At 27.0% G+C, this 14,055-nt stretch overlaps 1 non-coding gene across 1 annotated transcript; it reads right to left on the bottom strand.

The window, feature by feature from the left end:
• Positions 1 to 10,102: 10,102 nt before the first annotated feature.
• Positions 10,103 to 10,175, bottom strand: TRNAA-CGC (transfer RNA alanine (anticodon CGC)). The gene has a single exon. It is a non-coding gene; the product is annotated as a tRNA-Ala (tRNA).
• Between the last annotated feature and the right edge of the window lie 3,880 nt (positions 10,176 to 14,055).

The following is a 14,055-nucleotide window of genomic DNA, read 5'->3' as shown; positions in this document are numbered from 1 at the left end:
TTATAAATTTGAATATTGGCATGGAATTATTTATATGAATTTATAAAGGGGTGTTTTCTTCAAATTTCCACTTAATTCTAGAGCTGAGAGAGAATACATGTCCAATTGTTTTGAGGCAAAGTCCAAAAAAGGTCTCTTAAATTAACTTTTGGATTCTACTTTGATATGAGAAGCTTAATGGCAAAGAAACTTCTTATGTATATATTGTTTCCAAACCATCCAAAATTAAAATTATATTCCAACTCAAAATGTCATTGTGTGATATATAATGCCATTTCATCATGCCTACTTTGTTTTTTTTTTTTTTTTCTATTGAAAGACATCAACAATATATATTCTTGCTTTTGTTCTCTTTCTTTCTCATTCACTCTTTTATAAATTTTCCTTTCTTATGTACCTTTTTAATTATTATTTTTATTTGTCAAATATTTAGGTGGGTATTTAATTGAGATGATTGTACCAAAAGATTGGAAAGGTTAGTTTGTATAAGTTTATTTAAGGCGTAGTTTCAAACATAGTAAAATGAAAAGGATGGATCGGTATTGATATAATACTTATTTACGCAAAATTCAAAATAATACTTTCCGTACTTTTAACTTACCCTACATATATAGATTCAAATAGAGTAATAGGTTAGCATAAACAACTAAATACAAATTATATTTACTATTCACATCTTCGATAAACTTAGTATTTATATTATGATTATGAATGTATGGTAGGATTGGAGGTAAGGAATTTAAACTTGAAACCTTTTGTTTTTAGGTATAAATAGGTGTCAATTGAGTTAAACTCTTATTAATAAAAACTGAACTAAACTTTTATTGACAAAAATTTAAAATATTTAATAAAAGTTTTATAATTGAATAATTTAATTCCGAAATGGGAAGCTTAATTCTATGGATATAGCCTATAGGTCAATCATCTAAAAGTATTCATGTGATGATGAAGTAATCTTTGTAAGTTTGGGCCTAGAAAATGCAAATAATTGAGATTAGAATAATAAGGAACATTGTTAATGGAATAAAAACATATTTACATAATTTTAAAAAAAGTTCAAAACATTGTTTTAAAGAATTAAAAAGTAAAAAATAATTAAGAAGAGTGAAATTGTAATAAATATAAAAATGAAAAATGACATTCTTTGTCGTCAAAGGATATTGTTCCATTTATAAAATAACATATATAGATATATATATATATAGATTCTCTTACTTTAGAATAAAGTCTATAAGGTGAAGAATAATCTATATATATATATATATATATATATATATATATATATATATATATTATATCATAACTCACCATAAGAAAAAAAAAAAAAGACAAATAAAAGCATGTCATCAATTTGAAGTATATATAGGTGGCAAGAAAAAAAAACCATAACTCCATTTCTCATATATATATATATATATATATATATATATATATCTAAGTCTAAACTTCTTAGGCTAAATTAATAACAATAAAAGATGGGGGAAATTTCAATAATTTATTGCTTGCTTGTCTTTGGAAAAAACAATTATAGCACACTTTGATACTACATTTAATTAAATGCAAAAGAAAAAGAAAAAAAAAAAGAGAAAGTGATTGAAAAATATATCTGACACTTTAAAATTAGGTTAAATTATTTCTGACATACTAAATTAAATCAGACGAATTGAATTGAATATATTTGAAAATTGTTAGTGTTTAAAATTAGAATGGAGTTAATTGTAAAGAGATGGATAAATGAATAAAACGAAGTAGAGGTAGGTAGGTTAAATATTTTGTATTAATTAAGTGTTTATTTTTTGTTTTTTTTTTTAAAAAACGAAACTTTAGAGTTTGCATTTAATCGAGTGTTTGATTAGTAAAGAATGATGAAATATATTGGTCACACACCAAAGTTAGAAAAGAAAAAAAAAAAAGGTTGGGTCCAAAAAGGAATCCACCGACACTCTCATCCAAATCGAATATTGTTAATTATCTTTTCCATTTACATTTTTTTTTTTAATATAAAACTAAACATTTATTTATTTATTTATTTCTCCCCTATCAATATAACTTTTTAGTATTCAAAATAAAACGAAGAAAATGTAAATATTGTTCTTTTATAATTTATCTTTATCATAATTCAACAGACTAAAATGTGGTTTTATTTTATTATTAACCCATCTACCTCTAATTAATATCTCCAGAGTTGAGCTTAATAGCTAACAAATATATATATATATATATTTTTTGTGTGAGTGTAATAATACTATTGACTATTGAGTGTTAATAAAAGGTTATTGAACAAAAGTAACACAACACATTGGAAAGAAAATAATGAAACTAAAATATAATTTGTAAATTTAGATGATCTTATTTAAAAGGGTTTTAGAAAGCTCAAGCTAGCTTGCCTAGAATTATTTAAGAAAATGGTTTAACATATCATACTTCTAAATATTTAATGTCAAATTCCACCCAGTATCATAATTTAAGAAATAAACTAAAATAGAATTGAATGATAAAATATTTGTAAATATAGCAACCGTTACGTTGACTAGTTAACAAATAAAAAAAAAATATTCAATTTCAATTTTGTCTTTCAATAACAATTATTGATAGAAGCTAAGAGTGAGCATCGATTGGTCGGAGTTGGTTTTTCGATAAAACTAATCACACTGAACCAACTATGCTCAACTTAGTAAATAATGTTCAAACAACTCCAACCATGAGGAGTACAAACCCATCGTTGGCCAGTCAATCTTTCGATTTTATGCCTTTGTAATTTAAAAAATTGTTGTCATTTGGATTTTTTTCCAAACTGAAACTGATCGAACCTATCCTTATCTTTGACCGACTGTGTCTTCGGTTTGATTGGTTTTGGTCAATCGGCCGGGTTTTTGTATGTATCATGCTCACCACTAATAGCTATTATCATGTTATATATCAATGATAACTTTCTATTTGAGAAAATCAGAAAGAAGCATTTATAATGGAAACAAATGGAAAGTTATCACCCATAACAACTATCGATGATAGTAATTGGTAACTTACTATTAGTGATAACATCTATCCATTATAATTGCTATATGTGATAGATTTAAATTTGAGAAATTCGGGAAGAAGTGCCTAAACAATAGTGGGTGCTTCTTGGTTTTTTAATCTTTTATTAATTTTTGTGTCATATATGCAATTATTTTATTCTTGTACAATATATTCTATTAATTTTTTTTACTTAATTAAATGTCATTTATGCAAGTGGTCCGTAATTGATATGTTTAATTTAGCTCAAGCTCCTCAAGAAGACAACAAACTTGTAAAAATCAAGTCATTCTTCTTTTTAAAAATATGATTTGGTTTTAACTACGTCGAAAGAAAATCATAAACGTAACAAAGTAGTTGAATGTTGAAAATGAGATTAGAATTTTGAATTTAAAAAACTAAAGACTCATAAATCCAATATTTATTGAATAAAGTTTGAAATAGTCATCGAATAATTCTAACATAACGCGGTTTTATGGCGTATGAACATTGTTGATTGGGCCATCCTAATATTAGCTTGTTTTCTTTGTTTGGGGTATGATGATGTAACATATTCATTCTAAACATATTGATTGTTGCATAATTGAGTGAAGGTGTTGGACCTATATTTATTGTATTTTCTCAATAAATAAAAATAAGGGACCTATATTTGTTGTAGATTATATTTGTGGAGAAAATATGACAGATGGCAAGTAGCAACATTATTGTTGATAAGATCCAAGACCAAGATTTTTTTCTTTTTTTCTCTCTTTTTTTTTTTTTTTTTTTTTTTTTTTTGGGAAGAATATCAATACAGTTAGCTTGATAGATAGGGTTATGAATTTAATTATGAAGAATTTGAGTTTGTTGTTATGGACCATGAATAAGGGAAATAGGGTTTTGGTTGATGATATTTTTAATTATGATAAAAGCTTAAGTGTTAATTGTGCTTTAATAATTAAGCTTAATTTTGATTTTGTCTAAACCCTTGTTTTTAAACAAAAAGAATTATATATATATTTTTTTTCTTGATTATGCTTATTCCTAGTGGTAAAAGTCAAAGGTCACTTTGAAAATATGAATTACTTTGGATATAAACACATTTTACTTTTTCTTTTGTCTTATTGAAAAGTTGAAATAAAGTTTAGGGTAGAGAATATAATGGATAATCTTTGTGACTTCATTGAAAGCATGAATTATATTTTGTAGACCTAAAACGTGTTTTGGATATATACAAGTTAAAGCAGAGGTCAAAAAGCAAAGAGAGTGCTTGTTTGTTCCTCCCTCCTGATGTGCAAACTGCAAATCAAGGCTTTGGCTAACATTTTTGAACAACAATGAGCTACTACACTTGTTTGTGTTCTAGGGCGTAATATAATTGATAATGAGCTTGTTCATGCATAGGTTTTGAATATTGTTTACACCTTTTGTGGATATTGTACGTGGTACCCGTACGTATGACATTGTTTTTCAATATTATTATTCTACTTTCATTTCTTGTTTATGGACTTGTATATGTTTAGTTATTGGGCATAAAACATTGGGTTTATGGTTGCTAAGGTATCATTAACATTGGTTTTGATTTTTTCAGTAACGTCCCAAATTTAGAGTAATTTATTTGTAATTATCTTAAGTTTAATTTTTGAATTTTTTATTGTTATTTAATCGTTGAAATATTTGATTGGTAGAAATTAGAACTTGTTGGATATTTTGAAAAAAATATCCAATTGTTGTATTTGTGGAAATTTGATTAATTGTACATTTGATTGTATAATTAATTGACTGTGAAATAAGGATATATGTTATTCTTTGAAAATTTTTTAATAAATTATATGTTGGATATATAATTAATTGAATTGACGATAAAACTATTATTTTATAAAGATAATGTAATTATTTAAGGTTATTATAGTTTGAGAAGATAAAACTGATGTGATTGGAAAAAAAAGATAATATTTGATTTAAAATATGGATTTGTTAGGTTTTAAATGGAGTGAAAGAAAATATGGGATCATTTGGAAAAGGAAGAAAAAGAAAAAGGATAAAATTAAAAATAAATTATTATTATTATTATTATTATTATTTTGTTTAAATTTAGCATGGAGAGTTGTTTCATCTCCTTCATTAAAAAAAATCTTAGTTCCACGTAGCAAAACCATAGCTATCCCCTTGCGCCACCATCGTTATCGCTCACCTACGTCCCGTGTCGTCGTGTTTCCTCCGTCAAACAGTTGTCTCTGTCTGATCTCCTCCATCATTATCGTTTGCATTTTTTCAGTCGCGTCGTTAGCCGACCGTTTTTGCAAGCCGCGCACGTGAAGTTGCGATTCACGTGTCACACACGTCGTCGTTCCGTCAGCCACACTCTTGTCTGTGTCTCCTTCGTCGTTCGTCGCGTCGCTACGTTCAGCAGTCGTCGACGAGCTTCATCGATCGTGGGTCGTCGGTTTCACAATTTCCCGAACTACGTGTAACTCCATTCAAGCCGCCGCGACCCGAGCCGCTAACCCGCAAGCCACTTCCAGCCTCAGCGAGCCGCGCCTGCACAAGTCGTTGAGTCGACCAGCCGGGTTCCTTCCCTCAGCCAAGCCGCTAGCCAATTTTACCCCTTTAGTCTAGCCGTTTGAGTTGTCAAGCTTGTTTTTAACCCTATTTGACCTATTTTTTGGTAAGCTTTGGTAAGTTTGATTGTGTTTCGGTCATACCCAACAAATATTAATTTTTAGACTCTAATTAATTTATTTTTGGATTCTGACTAATTTAATTTTGGATTAAATTGGTTAGATTTTAACGGGAAGTCTAAGTTGAAGAATTTTCCTAAACTATAGGTAAGTCGGATTCGACCTCAACTTTGGATAAGTTGAAATAATTGAAATTTTTAATCCTTAAACAACTATTAATTAATTTATTTACTTTAGTTATCGGGTTCCCTTGTTGAATAGGACTTTACTGTTGGAAAGCTTGACCATGACGGTTAGGATAATTTTGGTTTTAACTAATCTCTAGGTAAGAGATTCTCCTACTAGATATTCAAACTAAATTTAAGAGACCGCATGTAATTATGATTATGCATTGATGGTAGCTAAAATGTATAACTTGATGCTATTGATAATGACTATCATTACATGGGTGATTGATGATGATGGCTGATATTATGTTTATAACTGGTAGTATATCAATGATGACGACTGTGTTATGTCTTTGATGACGATGTTTGATTAAGAATGATATGATCGATACTTATACCATGTTTATACTGATGTATGTTATATTACATGCTATGGATATGTTGTACTGTTAGCCTTAACTATTAGAGTCGTACCCACATGGGTGTCCCTCAGGATCACCACCTTTTTATGACTGTGTAGTCCGACGGGATCACCAGTCTAGTATGACATAGACATGATTATGAATGATTCAACGGGGTCACTCACAGCCCGATTGTCTTAGTATTTTCCCCGCGTATACTAAAGACCAGTTTGTCCTAAGTGTTCCTTTGGGTTCACTGAATACCAGAGATGTTTCTATAGGATCACAGATCGCACGTGTTCAGGAACGTGTCAGTTTAGGGGTACCACTTTACAGAACTCTAATAGGAAGTTAACAGACACCTAGCGGGACTAGTAGTGGGTCTCTTACTGAGTATATTTTTATACTCACTCTTTTTTGTTTAATTCTACAGGCGGAGGTAGAGGTAAGGGGCAGAGGGAAGCTGACGAATGACAAGAAATAACTGTGACAAGCCATAAGGAATACTTTTGCTTCCGCCTTATGTTATCTATTCAGATTTCACTATTTCAGTATTTGTTTTTATTAATTTTCTCCTTTTAAAACTATATAGGGCCTAAGTTAAGATTTTATTTAAATTTATTTCTACATACATTTGTTTATGATTTTAATAAATAATTTGAGGTTTTGTTTTATTTTCTATAATTCATTTAAAAAAATTTATTTATCTTTTAATTAGTAATGAACTCAGCTTAGTATAAGAAGTTGGACTTAGTATAAAGAGTTGGGTCGTTACATTTCCTTAATGTCATGCTTCTTAATTAACTTGGTTAATATCAAAGTAATAACAACTCAAAATATAGCTGGTTTCTACCTCATTTAAACACATCAATGACATAACCTTATTCCATAAAACTTAGGTATGGTTTATGAATTGAATAAGGAAATCAACAATTTTGAAATTAAATCTGTCTTTTTAGTTTTTATTAGTTAAATTTTTTATGACACAACTTGTTTCTAATCCTTAGAAATTACCAACATAATTTTAGAATAGGTAGAATAATTTATAAATTTGATCTTCTAAAAACAAAACTCCACCCAAATTGTTCTAAATTATTTTTTACTAATTCAGATATCTTTAAGTTATCTTCATTTGTAATAACAGAAACCTTTAACCATAAACTAAACCAAAATTAAAGTTAAGCAAATAGTTGAAGAGTAATTTTTAACCTAATCATTATATTAACTGCTTCCTTTTTAAAAATAAATTTAGAAAAAGTTAAAGCAAATAATTGGTAATAATTTTAGGAATAATAATTAAATATATATCAATAATTTTAAAAAATTATAAATATAAATTTTGAAAATTTGAATTTAATACCTATATATATACTTTATTTTCTTGAAAATGTTGCTATATATACTAATATTCTAAATTTAATTGCTACATTTGCCACTATTCAATTAATTTAAATTAATTTAAATTTTAAATTAAAAAAAAAAAGCAAGATTGTAAATTCAAACTAATTTCCTTAAAATTTTAAACTCCTAGACTTTTCTATTAAAAAATTAGGAAAAACTGGCAATAAAATCACTCCTAAAACTAATAAAATACGGTTATATTTGCTATTATATCCTTAAACATATACAAATATTAATTAAAATTGAAAGGTTAAATTTATATAATGGTATAAATTACTAACAAATATATAAAATTGGCTTCAATTTAAAAAAAAATAATTCAGAAAAAAAAAAGATTCCAAAACATTACCTTTTAAAACATAAAAAAAATAGAATTTCAGAGTGTAAATTGAAACATGTTTAATTATGACAACCATACACTATTATTAAAACCTTTCATTGAAAACAAATTGTGAAAGCAATTTACTTAATTGAAAATGAAATATATATATATATATATATATCCATTGTTCCAAAGTCAAAGAAACATATGGAGAAAAATAATAATAATTAAAAGACAGGAAGTTTGACTTTAAAAAGAGAGAAAATATATATATATATAATTAGTATATAGTAAAGGGCCATGTTAGGATTGGGAAAGAGAGCTCCATAAATTAAAGGAAATTAGAGAGATATTAATGAGCATGTGATTGGTTCTTTGTGTTGGGGGACAAACAACCAAATTCACCAATTTCATCCACATGATTTGCCACACATTTTTCTCTTTCTTTTTTGATCTTTTTCCAATTCCAACCATATATTCTCAATCATAAAATCTCCCAAATACAATCATAATCTTATTAATTATTATCATAATATACCTCCTATCCTTTTTAAGCTGGTCTCAAAAACCATCTTCTTATTAGTTTTTAAATAAACTTCGGGTTTTTTCTCTATAAAAAGAAAATAGTTTTAAATGACAAATTATTTTAAAAATAATATTTATAAATATAATAAAATTTTTATTTTGTAGCTACATATTTTTTATCACATATAGAGATTAAAGTTTTGTTATATTTGTAAATAAGTTAGTTTATTTTTGCTATATTTACAAACATATCTATAAAAAGAAAAAAAAAGTAGTTTTTACTATCTTTTATTTTACCTCAAAAATTTAAAAGTATTTTCATATGTGATACATAATTATTTATGGTAGTGAGAAACTAAAAAATGACCAATTTTATTATGATACAAATGGGAATAAAAGACGATGATGGAACAAATGAGATGTATTTGAATTGTTGAGTACGAAATTAATTGGGGTAATGTATCAATGATTGGTTAATATATATACAAATATGTGTGATAATATATAGATTAATATATAATTATATATCATAATGAATATAACTAAATAATAGTTGGTTTGACATTCTTTACTAGAAGATGAAGATGAAGGATTGGATTTCCCCCTAAAACGAAGGTTTTGGTCATTTTAGGACTTGACCAAACACCTGACAAGATGAGCTGACAATGGCCATGCAATTCCTAGTCTCGTCTTACTTTTCAATAATATATATGTATGAATGTATGGTGTTGGTATATGGAATTATACGAATAATTAATATTAAAGGTTTAAAAAGAAAAAGAAAAAAGATAGATTGAATATTTAACTTTCAAAATTATTGGTTTGGAAATTTCCATTGATGGACGCTTTTTTTTTTCTTTTTAAATATGTGGTAACAAAAATTCTCTTATTGATCAAGGTCATAATGGAACTAGTCAAGGTAATTAAAACTTTTGGAATATTATTTTAATATTGAACTTTGTGTTCTTGTTCTATCATTTGGTCACATGGTGGATACATATATCCTAACATTGTCAATATTGCATGTATATCACAAGTGAACATAAAGAAAACTAATCTAGCGGTCTTAACAGGGTAAGCAATTCTCTCCAATCGAAGATTTTGTGTATTAATTACTTAGGTATTGTAATGCATGAAATCACCTTTTGAATCTATGTTATCATATTTTCTCTCTAATAAAATTTGATATTTCTCTATCTATAAATATAGCTAGCACACTACTATTATTAGTGAATCATGTAAATTTATATACCGATTTATCTTCCATTTATATTTTCATTTTATTGTTTTTCTTAGACATGAAATCCACAGTCAACTCAATTTCACACGGGTGCGAGTGTTGCCAAAAAAAAAAAAATATATATATATATATATATAAATACATTTGTAATAAATACAATTAATTTTAACCTTAAGCTTATTGGGGTTTGAAAAGTTTGATGCAAAAAATGATTTTGGAGAAGAAAAAAAAAAGCAAAAGAGGGCCGAGTCCACGACTCAGAGTTCGGTCCGGTCCAAAAGTGTAGAAAATCGGCGGTCCAGCGAAAGAATCTTACTTAAACGGTGCGTTTGAAGGAAAAAAATTTGGGAATCTAAAAAAAAAGAGGAAAATGGAGGTGCGGGGAATCGAACCCCGTGCCTCTCGCATGCGAAGCGAGCGCTCTACCATATGAGCTACACCCCCACTTGTTGAAAGGCATTAATTGATATAAATATCGTTATGCATTTGATTTTATAAAAAAAAATGATATATTTGATCATTTATATAATATATTGTCTTACATATCAGATGATATATGAAATATATTTTCTATTATATTAGACATATACGTGAGATTTGAATGCAGAGGTAATGGTCAATTTTTTGCTAAGCATATAGAAGAAAATAAACAAGGTTTTGATCTGAAAATGAAGGCATTGATTGTAAATATTATACATTAAAAGAATATAAAATCAAAACTAATAAATAAAAGGACAAGCTCAAAATTTGAAAATTATATTCATTAGAAGCTGTATATATAATTTAGTTCTTTCTTTCGAAGCTGTATATATAACACGTGAAATACGTAGTAATCAATAACTAGTCTATCAATAAATTAAACCTATAATTACATATATTTTTCTTTAAATTTTATGGAATTAGAGAATACAAATGGTATTTGGTTTGAGAAGGGAGGATGGATCATAGCCCAACGAGAAGTGGGCCTTCAAGAAACTCTCCTAAAGGGCAAGCGGGTCCATTTGGCCCAACAAAAGCCACTCGCCCACTGCCTCCAAAGGGCGGCTCATTCGGCTCAAACTTTCTCCTTTATCCAACTCATTCACTTTGTTTCTTATTTTATTCATCAATGGATGATTTCAACATCTTCTTCTATCATTCAACACCATCTTCTTCCTCCCATTCAAAACACTGAAGAACACATAAAAATCCTACAAATACATCTATCAAATTCTTTTTTCAATAACATGGAAATGTTTCATTATTATTGAATCTATTTGTCAAATCGTTAAAATAGGCGAAAAACATTGGCCGGTGAAAAAACAAATCTCAATCCTTATATACGGAGGGGAAAAAGCATAGAATAAAAGAATTTAATGTGATGAATATTTCTCCCTTATCAATTAGCATGTTACATTTTGTCCTAGCATTCCCCCAAAAGAACAAACATACATACAAAATAAATAAAAAGCTATTCTTTACTATTCTTTCTTTTTCTGAAATTATTTTCAAATCTTATGCTTCACTTTTGGAAGCAATATACCAGTTCATTTTTAAAGGTGGAAACCACAAACCATGTTTTTTTCAATTAAAAAAACATGGTCCCATTTTCATCTTTATCATCACAATCATTTTTCCTTCTTTGTTTTACATGTTTAGTCTAAAATTAAAAATATTAAAGTTGCTCATTTTGATGGATTGAAAATAAATATATGAATAAAAAAATGTGTGATACAAATCCACACATACTATTCACAATTCATGTGTTAATTAATTTTTTATTTATTATTATTATTATTATTATTATTATTTAAAGTTCTTTCTCAAAGATAATCTGAAATTGTTAGTTCTTTGATTGAAAATATAAGTGGAAGAACCTTAACATCACAAATTTGTTTTTTAATACTTTTTAAAGTTTAGATTAGATTTAGAAAGTTTAATCAATGAATTAATTACTTATGAACAAAAATATAAAAAATCATATTGTCCCCTTCTATAACTTATATCAGCCGTAAACATTTTTTAAAAAAATAAAAACAACTACAAAAGCATATGATAAGATTAATTAATTGACCAATTCCTCCTCCTCACTTTAATAATTAAAGAAATTTTCAATTTTCACTATAAAACAAAACTGCTATATAATTACAATCTCTTTGATGATGACTGAATAACTATAGAAGTTAAATATCTCAAAAAAAAAAAAAAAAAAAAAAAAACTATTGGTGTTAAAAAATAATATTAGTAAAGAATTATAAAAAATCAAATATAACAAAATAAACCAAAATAATTACATAAATAGTAAAATTACAGTTTTGCTATATTTTGTAATTGTTTTCTATATTATTTTAGATGTTAGTATATATAGAATGATAGTAAGATTTTTGTTAATGCAAGATAATTCTATATTTTAATTTTCATCTTAGTGTATTTTATAGATAGAAACCTATATAAAAATTATTTGATGATTGTGATATCTGGCTTCCAACTTTTTCAATTACATCCATGTTAGTATACATAAAATTAATTCATATTTATATAAAATGATGATTATTTGTACTAATATATATGATAATTTAGTCACCTTTGGATAAATATTTCGTTTTTATTTTTTAAAGTTGATATTAAATTTTAGCCACATTTTCTTTTAGTTTTGAAATTATAACATGGGTAAAAAGTAATTGAAAAAAATAAATAAAAAGTTGGAGATGAAAAAGTATATATGTACTTAATTTTATAAAGCTAATAATTAAAAATAAACTGTTAATGTATTAAGTAGTAAAACTAATTAAAAATAATAAATTAAGTCGATAAGAAGTGACAATAAAGAAAAAGTTAGGTGACAATAATTCCATTCCATCATTTTTTAAATTAAGCTTAATATATCAATAAAAAGATGTTGAAGAATGTTTCGGTGTCGAGTTGAGAGTTATGAGACCTAAAGTTAATATGTTTAAGTTAAGAAGTCTAAGTTTTGATAGATAACAATGAAAAAGAATTCAAAGTTTTATTTGTGTTCGATTTTTATTAGAAAGAGGGAAGAATGTAGGTGAAAGAGAAATTCAGAGGAGTAACCTAATTTAAGCAATACATTGTTGAAGTACACATTGAATTCTCGTAAGATTGGCCATAAACCCTAACATGATTGGATGAGCTCAAGATTCATCCATTGATTTAGAGGTGTTAAAATAAATGAATGATTTGAAAAAATCAATTAATGCAACCTAATCCATATAATTTGGGTTGGAATCAAATAAACAAAAGTTTTATGGGCTGAATTGGTTCAGGTGTTCTAACTGTTATTAACTATAAAATGATATATTTAGTTTTATTAAATATAATTTCATTAATATTTTTTAAAAATTTATTTCCAAGAAAATAGTTTTTAAACACCTTGAAAACAATTTTTTGATTGAGTTGTTTAACCTTAATTTTATACATAAAAGTAATTAAATCAAGTTTAGTTTTTATGCATTAACTTTTTATTTCTCTATAGAACTAAAATTTCAATAAATGACTCCAGTAACCTAAACCAACCAAAACTAAATTTTTTATGGTTGAGTTGGGTTGAGTTTATTTTTTAATAAGGGTTATTTGTGTTGACAAAATTTACGAACCAAACAATATAGGGTTGGGTCTAAAAAGTCTTTTAATATATCCAATCCAATCAACGTAGACTCGCGATTGATTATATATGTAGGGTGAAACTATTTGGTTGAGTCATTCTTTCTTCTAGACTTAGAGATATCTTATTTTCTTAACGATTCCTTTTTCATCCTTTAATTAGTTTCACATGGAGAGAGGAAGACTCTGAAACTTAACCATATTCTTTTCTAAATCATCATATAAATTTCAAACAACCAATTAATAAATACAAGAAAAATATGTGTTATTCTTTTATAAAGAAGAAAAGACCTTTAGAATAGGCAAAAAGAAATATTATTATTGTTGCATCTTCCAATTATAAGAAGACATGCACGTTGTCACAAAACTTTCCAAATATTATAAGAAATTAAAATATAATTATCAATTGTCATTACATTAGTTAGCCTCCTCTCTTGTCCTCCAACATTCAAAGTGTCCCATCCATCCATGGGGAGCTCCTTTTAAGTGCCCATACTTTCATTCATGGCTTTAGATTATAAGGAATACCCAAATTCCGTAAAGGAAGAGGAGATAAGTAAAAACTAGGTTTGATGACATCTCCACACATGAGCATAGTAGTATCTATCGAGTATTAGTATTCCGGTTTGGTTCCAATGCAGTTCCTATCGATGAAATCAAAGACTGTTTTATCTTAGAGATGAAGGGGCATATGATATCTGTTTACACATTCAAGCAGAGC

This window comes from Cucumis melo, chromosome 6, assembly GCF_025177605.1.
Source record: "Cucumis melo cultivar AY chromosome 6, USDA_Cmelo_AY_1.0, whole genome shotgun sequence".
Taxonomy (NCBI): domain Eukaryota; kingdom Viridiplantae; phylum Streptophyta; class Magnoliopsida; order Cucurbitales; family Cucurbitaceae; genus Cucumis; species Cucumis melo.
The sequence above is the reverse complement of the archived record's forward strand: the minus strand, read 5'-3'. Positions and strand labels throughout refer to the sequence as shown.